Below are 14633 nucleotides of genomic sequence, written 5' to 3'. Positions count from 1 at the left end.
TTAGATTGTTATCCCATGTGGCAACTAACCCTGCCCGGGACACTCTAGATCTTCCCCCGGCGGCCTGTCCCCTGGTCGTGATCTTGGCCTGTGTACCAGCGCTAAGACCAGACCTAACTGAATCTTGGGGACTGCTGAGGAATAAAACAGCTGACTGGCTGACTAGACACAAAGGGTTTAGGGCAGCTATGTTTAATGATATCATCATGATTCGTAGAGTAGCGTTAATGTTCGGACTCCATTGGTTGCCCAAATGATTTTAAAGGCCAAGGATCATCTCCCACTATCTTCTACCTCTATCTGGGCATTGCCATTGGGCTACTTTTATAAACCCCCGAAGAGAAACCTAAATGTGATACCTTCTTTCACACCAAATATAAATAGGTTTGAGGCACTATCTGGGCTTGATAATCAAGACTGACTGAGTGTCATTAATGTAGCTCCGGTGACTGCTAGAATTGATAGGGTGGAGGTAGAGGTTCAACCCCTTTCGGTTGCGCTTGGCATTCAACCTTTGGCTCCCCTCCTGGTGGGTACATGTAGCTCTAGTCCACACCCAAACTCCAACTTTAGTGTGACAGGATGTGTGTCCAGGGAGGATACTTTAAAAATTATATCCTGGAACATAGCGGGTGCGGATATAGAAGCCCTTCAGGAAACGTGGGATGTGCAAGATTCTTATTTTCTGGATGGTTTTTCAACATTTTCTAAACATGCTATACCGTCCAGTATAGGGTGAGCAAGAGGGGGGCTTTTGCTTTTAGTAAACTTAAAATTAATATATAAAGTCATGTTAATGGATTCACACTCCTCAAATATTTTAGCTGTCAAACTAACAGCTAAGGATTTACTAACTCTGTTAGTGATTATTTTTTATAAATCTTTCACAAGGGTTGATGATCTAGAGTATTTAAGGTCTCTCTCAACGTGTTTGATTGATTATGAGTCCACTGCTAACACGCACTACCACACACTAGTTCTAGGTGATTTTAATATCCACATTTGTCCTATTGATTGTTTTTTAAAATTATATGAGGAACAATCCCCGCCAGGGATAACACATTTTGAACACTCCGTTTCAGGGACCTTTCTAGAGAGTCTTTTATCTGACCATATTTTGATTTGCCTAACTCAGGGGTATGCGTCATCATCAATACCCACGTACACTGGCCTTGGCCATCATAGCACCATTGACTATATTTTAGTCTCGGGTGCCAAGAGGGACCTTTTAGGTAAACTTGAGGTAACAGATAATTGCCTAAGTGACCACAACCCATTGTCATTGAATCATAATATTCATGCTAAGGGTAAAGTTAGTGCCTTGGCTCACTTAAGTAACAGCGATATTGTGCCAAAGATCAAGCTCGCCGGCTAAGATGGGACCCAATTACCCCAGACAGCTTTATGGAGTCCCTAACCGGTGCTTGCTCAGAGGAGTTTGGCATTTGTATAGACCTTGAGACCGACCCTGTAATTTTTTTGGATGCTTTTGACCGTATTACCAAACAAGTGTCGGCCAATCTGACTATTCCCTGTAAAACGAGGTCTTCAAAATTTTAAAAATGGTTTGATGACAACTGCACAAGAGCACATAAGGCCCTCATGGATGTGCTTTAAGGGGAATCCAAGAGACACTGTTAGGATTAAGGAGGCAAGGAGGGCATACAAAGTTGTTGTGGGGAATAGGAAGAAACAACTAAGAGAGATGGCCTGGGAGAAGCTTAGTCAAGCTAGTGTCCTTTCAAATAGCTCTAGGTTCTGGAGCACGGTGAATAGCCCTATTTTTGACAAGTCTTCTAAACATGTCTCTGACTGTAAAATCGCCCCAGAAAAATGGGTACAACATTTTGGGGATGTCTACGGCGACGTTAGGCAAGGCTCCCCAGGGTGGATACTGGACAGTGGGTCTGCTGCGTCTCCTTTACATTTTATAGAAGATGAAGTAATCAAGGCAATTAGGTCAACAGCAGGTGGAAAAGCGCCGGGCCCTGACTGCGTCCCCGCAGAACTCTATAGAGCGGATCCTATTTTATGGTCTAAAATCTTAACACTGGTTCTTAATGCAGGAGCTCAGGTTGGTTTTCCCCTGTCTTGGGCTAAAGCAGTTATTATCCCGATCTTTAAAAAAGGAGCCAGAGATGACCCGGCGTGTTATAGGCCAATATCTCTTCTGGAGTCCACAGCCAAAATTATGGGGAAAGTTGTCCCAGCCCGATTAACAGATTGGTTGGATCAAAATAATATAATCTCAGATCTCCAATATGGGTTTAGGCAGGGTAAAGGCACCCTGGGTCAATGTCTTAATCTTAATCTTATCATTGGGAAGTACACAGTCGCCAAGCGGGGGGACATGCATCTGGCATTCATGGATTTATCCTCTGCCTTTGATCTTGTAAACCGTTCAAAGCTAGGGTTGATGCTCCATGGAATGGGGTTAGATGCAGTTTTGGTCTCCTTCTTGGCGGCCATGCATGAGAACACTATAGCTTCGGTGCGCTATAATAAAGATGGTAGCCTCACAGACTCCTGGCCCATCAAAAGAGAGGTGAGACAGGGGTGCATATTGGCACCCCTGTTGTTCACCCTCTACGTCAACAAAATAGGGGAGGCCTTAATTTCCAGTTGAAAAGACATCCCAAGGGCCGGCTCAAAATTGATCCCTGCTCTGCTTTACGCAGATGATGCGGTTTTATTAGCAAGGACTTCAAGAGGGCTTCAAATTCTTTTAAATTGTTTTATTGATTTTATGGACTCTCTGGATTTGGTCACGAATTTTAAGAAGTCCCATTCCATGACCATCGGTTCTGTTAGTGCAAGGAAGGCTACGTTTTACTGTAAAGAATTTGAATTAACAAAGGTGCCTGCCTTTCCTTATTTGGGGGTCCTCTTCGATGACCGATGCTCGTGGGCTATTCAACGTACACATAAAAGAAATATTTTAGCCTGAGATTCGGGAGCCGCCATGGAGTTTGCAAAAAGAATTGGCTCAACACCCCTCCCTTCTCTATTAAAGATATATAACGCAAAGTGCGTCCCAATGGTGACTTATGGGTGTGATTTATGGGGTTATTTAGAGACGGGTGATATTCAGGCGATAGAAAACGTTTTTTTTCCGTAAATTACTGTCACTACCTGTCTCTACCCCTGTTTTTAATATTCATGAGGATCTTGGTGCTGGGCACATCTCAGACCAGATTGCGGTTGCTTACATAATGTGCTGGTTAAGAATTTGGGCCCAACCGTGTCCTAATTTAAACCAGCAGATTATTCAAGACTGCATTACGCTAGACAAGGGCTTAGATATACCTTGGATTTGTTATATCAAGATCCAAATGGCCATCCTTGGCTGTCCCGAATTATTTTCTAGTTCAAGGGCTATGGCTAAACTGGCGATTGAATATTTGAAGCAGCAGTTTTTGAATAGATCTATGCTGTACAAGGAGGAAATGGAATTAGTGAAACCTAAAGGGAGGAGTTTTGTCACATTGAGTATAACCAGTCAGCTGCAACCATATCTGACATATATAAACAGGCCTTATCATCTGTTTGTCTTAGTTAGATTCAAGCATAACATGGTACCCTGGCTGCTTGCCTTTCCGAAAGGGTTTTTTAAAGAAGGTTCGTTAAGACCCTGTCCTTGTTACAACTTCTCAGATCAAAATTTACGTCATGGGGGGGCGTGGCTAGCAGCCGAGAGAGATGGCTGCTGCCTATAGGAGCTCTTGCCCATTCACTGTACTATTGCTGCTTTACCACTGTCCGGACCCGAGTATCAGGAGTGAAAGTTGGGGTCGATGTCCCATTACCCCCCCCCTTGGCTGAGGTCTTTGAATCTGCGATCCGCCGAGGAGATTGACGATACGGCGTGAGTACGGCGCTGAAAAGGGAAGGAGATAACATGGCGGCGCAGACCTGAAAGGAGTAGCCGCTTGACCTGGGCTGTCCCTCTGGTGTGATCCTAGACGGAGTGACGGACACCCGCTACGAGGTGCAAGTAAGGTAGGGGGGCCGGCGAAGGGGGCATTGTGTGCTGTGCTGCCTGGGCGGCCTGTCGGGAGGCTCTGTCCTGACTGTGGTGCTGGGGACTGCGGTACTCGAGTCCCCGGCTTTGAAGCCTTTCTGCGGCAATCGGGGTGAACCGAGGGAGAGGTGTTGGCTCCCCCCCCCCCACCGTTGAGAGTGAACACCTGGCTTTGGGCATGCACGCAGGCATTCAGGAGGCACACACGCGGCGCCCCCGGTGAAAAAGAGGAATTGGGCGAAGGGCATTACCAGGGGGGGCTGAAGAGAGATTGAGGCGAAGTCAACTGCTGGGGCGTGAATCCCCTTCCTCTCCCAGGCAGAAACTGCAGAGGCGCTGGAGGGCGCGTAAACGGAGACCCAGGCCTATGGTCCTGTATGTGAGGAGCTGAAAGGCCCGAAGACGAGGACGTCGCGGAGTACAGGGATTCTGGAGAGCCTACCCCCCCTCCCATCCCTCTGGTGTGACTCGAACTGCAGAGACCAGCCTGCACGGTACATGGGGGTGCCTCTCCATGGTGATTGTTGCGCCTGGTGGGGGAAGAATTTAGGGCCCCTGTTTTTGGGCCTGTATGCAACTCTGTGTGGTGGTCAGGTCACAGGACATCGTGACGCAGTGGAAAGATATTGGAGAGCCATGGGGGCAACTGGTGGAGACCGAGAGGCCCTGGGTCACACATTCCCGTAACATGAAATTGCAGGTGACAGTGTGAGACGAGAGTGATGGGACCACGATTGGAGAGATAGCTGATCGAAGCAGCAAACAACAACACTAATTATCCTGCTGACTGTACCAGTCCTGAGGCTCACCCACAATGGCGGCAGGGGGTAAAGGATCGAGGACCAATGCCCAGAAACAACTGGCGAAAAATGCTTGGACGAAAAGTGGAAAAAAGAGTGACTCACCTAGGAAGGAGAAGGAGGGCCCGGGGTGGGACAGCCGCATGAAACGGAGCCGAATATCCATGATGTTATGGCGGCGATAGGTGGAGTGCGCGCCTCGGTGGACTCAGTTACAGTGGAGGTGTCGCTACTTCGAGCTGATTTCAGGAAAATGGATGAGAAGGTAAAAGAGCTAAAGATTGTGACGAACGCTTTACAAACAGACACCTCGGAATTACAAAGCCAAATGCTTGAGATACAGAAAAAGCAAGACAGGATGGAGCAGCAACTGGATGATTATGAAGGCAGGGCCCGCCGCAATAACATTCGAATACTAGGAGTTCCGGAAAAGACAGAGGGGCAAACTGCAGACTTGTATGTCGAGGAACTAATCACAAAACATTTGAAGCCGAAGTCACTGTCTAACTACTTCTCTATAGAACGTGCTCATAGAGTGCCGGGAGGCAGACCAAAAGTGGGTGTGCCCCCGAGGCCACTGATTTCCAGGGTATTTCAATATTGTGACAGAGATATAGTATTGCAAACATCCAGGACCGCTCCCCCACCTAAAATTGATAACTACGAGGTGCAGTTCTTTTCTGTTTTACGGCTAAGATTCAGACCCAACGGCTGAGTTTTCAGTCGGTGAAGCGGGAACTGAGAGACCGTGAAGTGAAATATTCAATGTTCTTCACTGCGCGACTAAGGGTGGAGTCAGAGGGCAAATTTTGGTTCTTTGACTCGCCCGAGGCAGTCTGGGAATGTGGGAATGGATGGAGGGATAAACAACAGTGAAACATCGGAGGAGGAATCGCTCTGGCAGACAGGAGATACAAAAAGACAATCGCTCAGACACGCTGGCTACAGAAGTGACCTTGAAACCTAGCAGGCTGGAAGAACAGGACTAACTCATCCTAGGACTGAACTGCGATGTCTCACTCTGCATAATATGCGCAAGTAGGGGCTCTGGGGGGGGTGAGGTGATGTTGCTGGCTGGTATTAATGATGCAACTGCCTATAGGGATACTCGGGGTAAATGATGTGAAATATGTACTTAATAGATTGATGTGATATGATACTGCGTGAACTTAGTTCTGAAAAGGACGGTGGTGGTTATATTTAGTAAATTTGAGGTAGCCGTGGATGGGCGAGGGTTGATTCCCCCTGCATTTCTAGCATGTTCAATGGGATGTGAGTCATTCTGCCAAGTTTGGGGGTAGGTAGTTTTGAATGCACAGGCAGGGTAGCAGGGTGGGGGGGGGAGTTAGAGAGATTGGGGGGGTGGAAGGGGAATGGGACAGAAATTGTTGTTCTTGCCAAGAAGTTGACTTAATGGAAGGGCCTACTATAACAACACTGATGAACAGGGTTTGTGGCACAGATAACTTGACATACCGTTTTTTTTCTTTACGTTCATGTTTTGATGACGGACTAATAGCTGATGTTGATTTTGTTTTCTGCATAATGCTCATGACAATGTTGCCCTTATATTCGACCTGCACTGTGATGTCTGTATTCTTGACCAATGGTAGTTGATCGTGAATCGGTGCTCTCTGTACTCAGCTGGAATGTTAATGGGTTGGGGGATAAAATTAAGAGGGGAATAGTACAACAATACCTGAAAAGACAGTCCCCGGACCTGGTTCTCCTACAGGAAACCCATCTGGTTGGAAATAAAAGTAAGGCCCTCAATAGGTGGGGATATAAGCTCCTGGTGCATGCGGACTACACTACTGGCTCCAAAGGTACGTGTATCCTTGTTAGGAAGAATGGTCCTTTGATTGTACTTAATACGTGGTCAGATGCCACAGGTAGGTTTGCAGTGGTTGAGGGGCAATGGGAGGGAAGAGCTTTGAATATTGTGTCAGTCTATTTACCACCAGCATTAGGTAAAGATGCCATAGCAGAGCTGGGTCGGGTGCTCACAGATCTTCCGATGGAGTCTTGATATTGGGGGGAGACTACAACATGACGATGAATGACTTAACGGATAGACGCCCAGTAAGACAAAATATGCGATCAAATGAACTAATGACAGACTTCACCACGGCATTGGCGCTCATAGATGTGGGGCGGGAGCTACAGGGTGACCCTATAGATTTCACTTATTTCTCCAGTGTGCATGGCAGCCTTTCCCGGATTGATTATTTTTTAACGTATGCAGCCTCCGTGGGTAACTTTAAGAGGCCCAAGACATATCCTAGAGGCCTATAGGATCACTCCCCTGTAGGAATAGATTTCACGCAAGGGGCCAAGCAGCCGTACCATTGTCAATAATCCATGGTTACTTAAGATCCCTGACACACGAGAGGAGCTCACTGTGCAAACTGGATATTTTTTGGAGGAAAACTTAGGATCCATAGACTCAGCGCAAATGATATGGGAGGCAAATAAAGTAGTTATAAAGGGGCATGCTCTCTCACTGAAAATGTGATTTGTAGCAAAGCAGGAGTTATTGATGAAGCTGGAGGATGAACTTAAAGACCTTGAGTCGGAGTACGCGCTCCACCCCTCGGAGGAGTTGCTACATGCATTGACACTTAAACGGGAGGAATATAAGCTAAAAGCTCGGGAACAAATGATGGCAACACAGACGGCTACCCATCATAGACTGTACGAACTAGGAGACAGGGCCGGAAAAGCACTGGCCTGGCTGGAAAAGAAGGAGCAGGGTATGAGGTGGGTACCTAAACTGCGGACGCCTAAGGGGGAAATCGTGTCCTGCCCGGAGGACATAGCAGAGGCATTTGCTGATCATTTTGAGAAAGTATACTCGCCCTCAGCAGTATATATGGCTGAGGAGTCACATCATCTTTTAGAGGAATGTGTGCTGCCTACTCTGTCTGCTGAGGATAGGGAGTCTTTAGAGGCAGATCTCTCGGCTGAAGAGATCAGAACAGCCATTGGTCGGATAAAATCTGGGAAGGCGATGGGGCCTAATGGTACCCCGGTGGAGTTTCTTAAAGCAACAGCCACCCAAATGGTCCCGCATTTGAAGGCCATGTACCAAGAAAGTTGGGAAAAAGGTGTCCTCCCTCCAGATCAGAGGTTGGTGAGTATAGTTGTTATCCATGAAAAAGGGCAAGCCGGGGGAGGACTGTCGCTCCTACAGACCAATCTCATTAATCAATGTGGAGGCGAAGGTCCTAGCGAAAGTTCTTGCCACACGTTTAGGGATGGTGATATCCTCCCTGGTGGATCCTGATCAGTCCGGTTTTATGCCGGGAAGAAATACAGCCCATAATATCCGACGTCTACACAGCGTGTTGGCCCGACAGGTATTTCTGAAAGAGGATGCTGCTATATTGTCCCTAGACACCTCTATGGCCTTTAATTCAAATGAATGGTCCTATATGTTTGAGGTATTAATCAGAACTGGATTGGGCCCGAAATTCCTGAGATGGATGTGACTGCTTTACACAGACATAGCTGGACAGGTGAGAGTGAACAACTACACGTCTAGGCAGTTTTCTCTTCGTAGGGGTACTAGACAGGGCTGCCCTTTATCCCCGTTATTATTTGCGCTAATGTTGGAACCCCTGGCTACTTGGGTGCGCAAAGATAGAGGACTGAGATGGTCCCCGGATTGTGAGGACAGAATATCATTCTATGCTGACGACATAGTGTTATATCTGGCCTATCCCTATAGATCAATTCGGGTGGTTTTGGACATCTTTACCAATTTTGGAAAGTATTCTGGATCTGCTATTAACTGGGACAAGTCGGTACTGTATATGCTCCATGGACAGGTCCCCTGTCTTCCTAAAGATTGTGCTTTGATGGTCACGACAGACGGGTTTAAATACCTGGGGGTCTTTGTCACGCCAGATTCGGCTATTTTCTACAAGAGCAACTTGGCGCCCTTGCTCGCGCGGTTGCGAGCGGGTGTCCAACACTGGAGGTCCCTGCCTTTGTCATTGATTGGCCGGGCTACACTCTTTAAGATGCTTGCCCTTCCTCGCTTTTTATATATCCTACAGAACTGTCCAACTAAAGTTCCTGATGCCTTTTTTGGGGCGGTGGAGGGGAAGATACGTACGCTACTGTGGGATGGGAGGGCTCCCAGAATTGCGCTTCAAAAATTGACGAAGGGGTGGTATGATGGAGAAATCGCACTGCCCGATGTTCGGCTGTATTATTGGGCCTCGTAACTGGTTACGGTGAACAGATGGAAATATACCCTACCAGATGATCCGGCGTGTGCCTAAGATAGATATCAAATGGACAGGGCTGGCTATCTCGGGGCGCTTTATTCTTCCCCACAGAGTAAGAAGCTTGTAGGACCCACCCAACACACGCTGCAAATATGGAGGCTGGCTAATTCCCGCCTGGGTTGGACAAATAGACTCACTAACATGACGCCACTAAGGTCTACACAAAAACTGGGCATGCTCTTTCGCCATCCAGGGTTTGACAAATGGGACACGATTGGTATCTCAACGGTAGGAGATCTGATCAAGAAGGGTAAGATCCTTCGGTTTGAGGAGCTACAGAAAACGTACCAGTTGGCACCAAGCGAAGTTTTTCGATATTTACAAATTAGGCATGCTTTGAAGGCGGCGTTTCCTAGCTGTGAAGATATACCAGAATACTCCCCCTTGGAAGATCGTCTATTAGACAGACAATTACATGCCAAGGCAATTTCCCTCACATATAGAAAGCTTAGTAACAATATGCCGGGATTCCTTTGGGGAGCTCAGAGAGAAATGGGAAAGATAACTAGGACCAATGGAAGAGGAGGACTGGAGGCAAGCATTGATGTCTCCGAGAGAGGCTGCCATTACACTTAGGTATAGCCTTATTCAGCTCCGTATTCTACATTGCTAATACTTGACTGGGATTACTCTGGCAAAGATCGGGTCTTGGTCAGATGACCTATGTTTTAAGGGATGCAGACAGTCAGACAGTTTATACCATATGATATGGAAATGTCCAGTAGTGCAAAACAGATGGAACAGGATTGTGACGCACATGCGGTCTGCTTTGGGTAAGACAGTTACGCTGACGCCACGATTAGGTCTATTAAATATATGGGAGGCTACAGTCCTTACAAGGATGGAACAATAGTTTGCAACGCTAGGATTTACTTTATTTAAGAGAGGACTAGCTAGGGGGTGGGGTAGTGCCAGGCCGCCAGGGGTAGAAATATGGAGAAGGGAAATGGATAAATGTATGGTAGCTGAGAAAGAAGTATTTATCGCACGTGGGTGTCCAAAGAAATGGGATAAGGAATGGGCCAAGTGGAATATGTACAGAGGAGAGATATTTGTGTCCCCATTGGTAGACCTGGAAGTAAGGAGGAATAGAGACAGAGAGCAAGAATTGTAATGTTTCCATAGATTGACTGTATTGGTCACTGTAAAGGTCAATATGATTTGTAATGTGAAATAACTGCATCAATGTCAATGGTCTGTCATTTCTTTGCAAAGTTAAAATAAAAATATTAATTAATTTCTTTTACTTCATATGGTATTTTTCTGTGACTTTTATGTCTCGTTGCGCAGGAAATGTATCATCTCTGTTGGAACTGGCCCTTCTTGCAGGGTCATCCCCAAACTTTTTGCTTGTTCCTCCCTTATTTTTCCTGATCCGTGGTTGTTGGCAATAGGACTCTGCGCACTTTACCACTGCTGATTAGTGCTAAAGTGCATATGCTCTCTGTGTAAATTGTTATTGTGATTGGATCTACATGATTGGCATATTTGTATCACCATGAAGTCCCTAGTAAAGTGCACTGAGTGTGCCAGGGCTGGTGATGACAAATGCTACTAGTGGGCCTGCAGCACTGATTGTGCCACCCACATGAGTAGCCCCAAAATGGTGTCTTCGGCCTGCCACCGCAGTGCCTGTGTGCAGTCTGTGAACTGCCATGTCCTCCTGGTCAGTGTCCCCACTGACCAGGCCTAACCCTTCCCTTTTTGTGCACATTGATATGCCCTATGGAAGGCCCAATATACCCCCTTGGGCAGGGTGCAGTGTATGTGAAAGGTAGAGCATGTACTTGTGTAGGTGACATGCTCTGGTGGTGAATTACAGCCATTTTCGTTTTTCACTGCTGCAAGGCTATCTTGCTCAATCGGCTATCATGGGGGATGCTGGCTACAGTGGCTACCAGTATTTCTTCCCATAGGAACAAGATAGGACATAAAAGTCTAGTATCCCTGAACTCAGAATTTAATAACACATCTTTTAGGAAAGGTTGTTTTTAAATCCTGTGTTTGAGAAAAGCACTTTTAGAAAGTTGCTGTTCTCTTGTCTGACCTTTCTGTGTGCCTTGGCCTGTTTGTGTATTGACTGTTTGGTTTGAGAGTGACAGGGGATGGGGATTCCCCAGGAGGCTGGCTGAGTCAGCCCTAGGCTGAATGACTTCATTTGCAACTTGAGTGGTGGGTGGAGATAGCACCTGGACCTGAATAGGGCTGTGTTTGCCTTCCACAATGCTGTCTCCACCTCCTGCTGGGTGGCTGACGACCCTGCCCCTCACTCTGAAAGGAAAGGAGAAGCCAGAAAAACAAAGTGCTCAAGGAACACCCAGAACTGGTTCAGACCGGGCTCAGGGCCCACTTGCACAAAGAGAAGAAAGACATTTAGGGGTATAAGTACAGGACCCCCGACAACAGAAAATTAGATCATCCTGGAATCAAGAAGGAACCTCTGCCAAGGAGGAAGCTGAAACTGAAGAAGGAAGATTGTCCAGCTGTTACTCTGCTGGATTGCCCTGCTGTTGCTTTGCTGCCAAAGAGAGGGGAAGGACTTTGCTTGGTGCTGTGTCCCCTTGCTTGAATGAATCTCCAAGGGCCCGAGAAGAGCTGGCTCCCTGTTCTGAAGTCCCAGGAACAAAAGGACTTCATCCCCAGCTTCCCCTAAGTTCTACTGAGACAGTTCTGTCCTTCCTGGAGTGCGTGGCTCATGTGTGGTGCCTCTGGAAGTTGTACCTGTGCTGGGAAGCTGGAAACCAAGATTTAAAGACTTTGCTACAGAAAAGTTATCGCATCGCTCGCTGCGGAGCGCAGCCCCGCTGCTACGAAGGCCTGCTGCCGCTGCCCGAGCCGTCGCATACTTCATTTGTGGGACGCACCAGACCGGTGCTGGAAGACTACCATCGCTGCGATTGTCGTCGCAGAGCCTGTCGTCGCTCGGTGAGATCGCTGTCCTGCTTGCTTGCGGACCGCATCACGTCACTGCGAGCATCATCGCAGAATCATCGCATCAAGGATCTGCGAGAGAGAGATCGCCGCTGGACCTCGCATCGTCGCCCTGGAGATCGTCGCAGCCCCTATGAGATCGTCGCATCGTACCTTTGCGAGAACAAACTTCCTACGGAACCTATGCACCGGAATCCAGACAAGTGGCCTTCCTCCCCATACAGACCGGATTCGTCGTAATACGCCCGCTGATGCAGCGGGGCTGTCGCATACGCCTCCCCAGGGTCTCAGGAGCAACGCATCACTTGTTTTCCACCGCACCAGCTTCTGCTTTTGGAACTTTGTCACAACTAAAGGTACTGTGAGCTAAACGTGACGCAACTGTGAACTTTTCATGCAACTGTGGATTATTTTATCGTAACCTTAAGAACTCTTTTGAAACCACATTCTTGAACTATGTATGGTGGATTTTTGTTGTTTTGATCTTGTGTAGTTTAGATTAAATACCTTTATTTTTCTAAACTGTTATGAAGTCAGTTTGTGGTGTTTTCACTGTGTTACTGTGAGTGTTGGTACAAATACTTTACACATTGCCTTCTGATTAGACTTTACTGCTCGTGCCAAGCTACCTAGAGGGTGAGCAGGGGTTATCTCAGAGGGTTTCCTCCTTGCCCTGACTAGAAGCAAGGGTCCCTATTTGGACAGTGGTACCAACCTCTGCCAACTAGAGACCCCCAGTTCTAACATTGTTGGTCAGCGGTGGGGATTTGAACTTATATTTGTACTGGCCCCACAGTGATTGGTGTACATCACTAGTGAGTGCAGACCACTACGCCACCACATACTGTTTGTTTTTTCCGTTGTCCTCCTGGAAGTATTTTTTCGATATTGAGACTCTGGCTAGTGTTGCACCTGTAAAATCCTGCCAAAATGGAAGTCAACGTTTTCCACCTGTGCCTCTACACAGAAGAGGAGATAAAAGCCTTTTGCAAGAAGAGGGGGCTGCCCGTGGAGAAAGGTTCCACAAGGAGGGATCTTGAGGCATGCCTGTATTCCCATGAGGCCAGAATTTGGGAAGCAACATTAGCAGATGATTCTGAGGAGGAGGACGTCTCTGACAGTGAGGTAGAGAAAGATGAGTGGCCCCTTGCTGCTGAGCAAAGGTGGAGAGAATTAGACTGGCTAAACAAGGAATGATCCGGTGGGCCTTAGCCCAGAAAGAAAAATGGGACGCTCAAGGAAGGAGCTTTGCTGAGTTGGAGGTGGAGTCCAGCTCAGATGGTGACAGCATGATTATGATATCTAGTGCTGAGAGAGAGGTACAAACACCCGGAGATGTAGCGCCTGACTGGAGGGAGGGGGTTGACATACACCAGGGGGTTCAGGATTATGATGTAGTTCCAGTGGAGTGCAGTGTCCCTGAAGTAGATTGGGGGACTGGCACAGGGGACCATATTCCTAGTGGTGAAAGGGACACTCTACTGACTCTAGAAGAGTGGTACAGGGAGAGGGGTTCCCCGTGGTAGAAACCTTGGTGTGTGTGTGTGAAGACCAGCCAGAAGAGTGTGGGTTGTGTGACAGAGACAGTAAGATACTGTCTTGCCAGTCTCAGGAGAGTGGTGTGGGGTACTTGTGTGAGGCACTGAAGGGTGAGGCAAAGGATAGCTTGGTTAACAACTGTGGGGGGCTCTGTGATTCATTTGTTGCAGAGCATATTTTAAGTTCCTGTTTAGGTTCCTGTTTTCCAGAGCTATGCTAACACCCGGTGGAGTGTGAGTTCTCTGATCCCAGAGAGCTTGCGTTGGAGGCAGACCTCTTGATGACTTCCAGAGAGTTTGAGGAGGATTTGGGGAGTGATCCCAAAAGGAGTGGCTTAGATATCTTCCTGGCCTGTCAGCCTTAGGGTGGTCTTTCCCTTTTTTTTGCTTTTGCCTAATTTTTCCCACCTTCTTTTTGGTTGGCCTTAGGTCTCTGGGCACCTTCCCATTGCTAATCAATGCTAAGGTGCAGGTGCTCTCTTCCCTCAACATGGCTGCCACTGACCCCTGCTACTGCAGCGTGGTCTGTTTAGACGCACTCTAGTTGCCAGGAGCTAGCTGGAACCCTTAAACATTGTTGCAATACCAGCTTGCCTGTCTGCCCATAGCTAGAGTGAGGAAGCTCCTGGAACCTTCCAGAATAGGGGAATGGTCACCAGCTGCCCACTGCCAACTGCCAACTGCCACTATAAAAGAAAAGGAGGGAACCTTTCCAGTCAGTTGGGGCATCACTTACATGGGGGACCCTACGCAGGAGACTTAGATGGGAGGGCCTAGTCAGGAACCTATACCACTGGGGGTGACAGGGTTTAGGCGCTGCCTACCAAGCTGTGTGAGGAACACTGAACTAGCCCACTGATCTGGCCCGGCGGGAGGGGAACCCAGGAACTATCTGAAGTGACCTGCTGAGGAAAGCCTTCCACTCACCACCCCCCTCCTCAAGAAACCAAGATTCTAATATCACAGAAGGGAGCCAGAACCAACAAGCGCCAGGAAGAAGCCCCCCTGCGCTATCCAGGACTACTGGGGATCAACCAGGTATTGGGCT

The sequence above is a fragment of the Lissotriton vulgaris genome, chromosome 10, assembly GCF_964263255.1.
Source record: "Lissotriton vulgaris chromosome 10, aLisVul1.2, whole genome shotgun sequence".
Taxonomy (NCBI): Eukaryota; Metazoa; Chordata; class Amphibia; order Caudata; family Salamandridae; genus Lissotriton; species Lissotriton vulgaris.
This window is presented reverse-complemented; position numbering follows the sequence as displayed.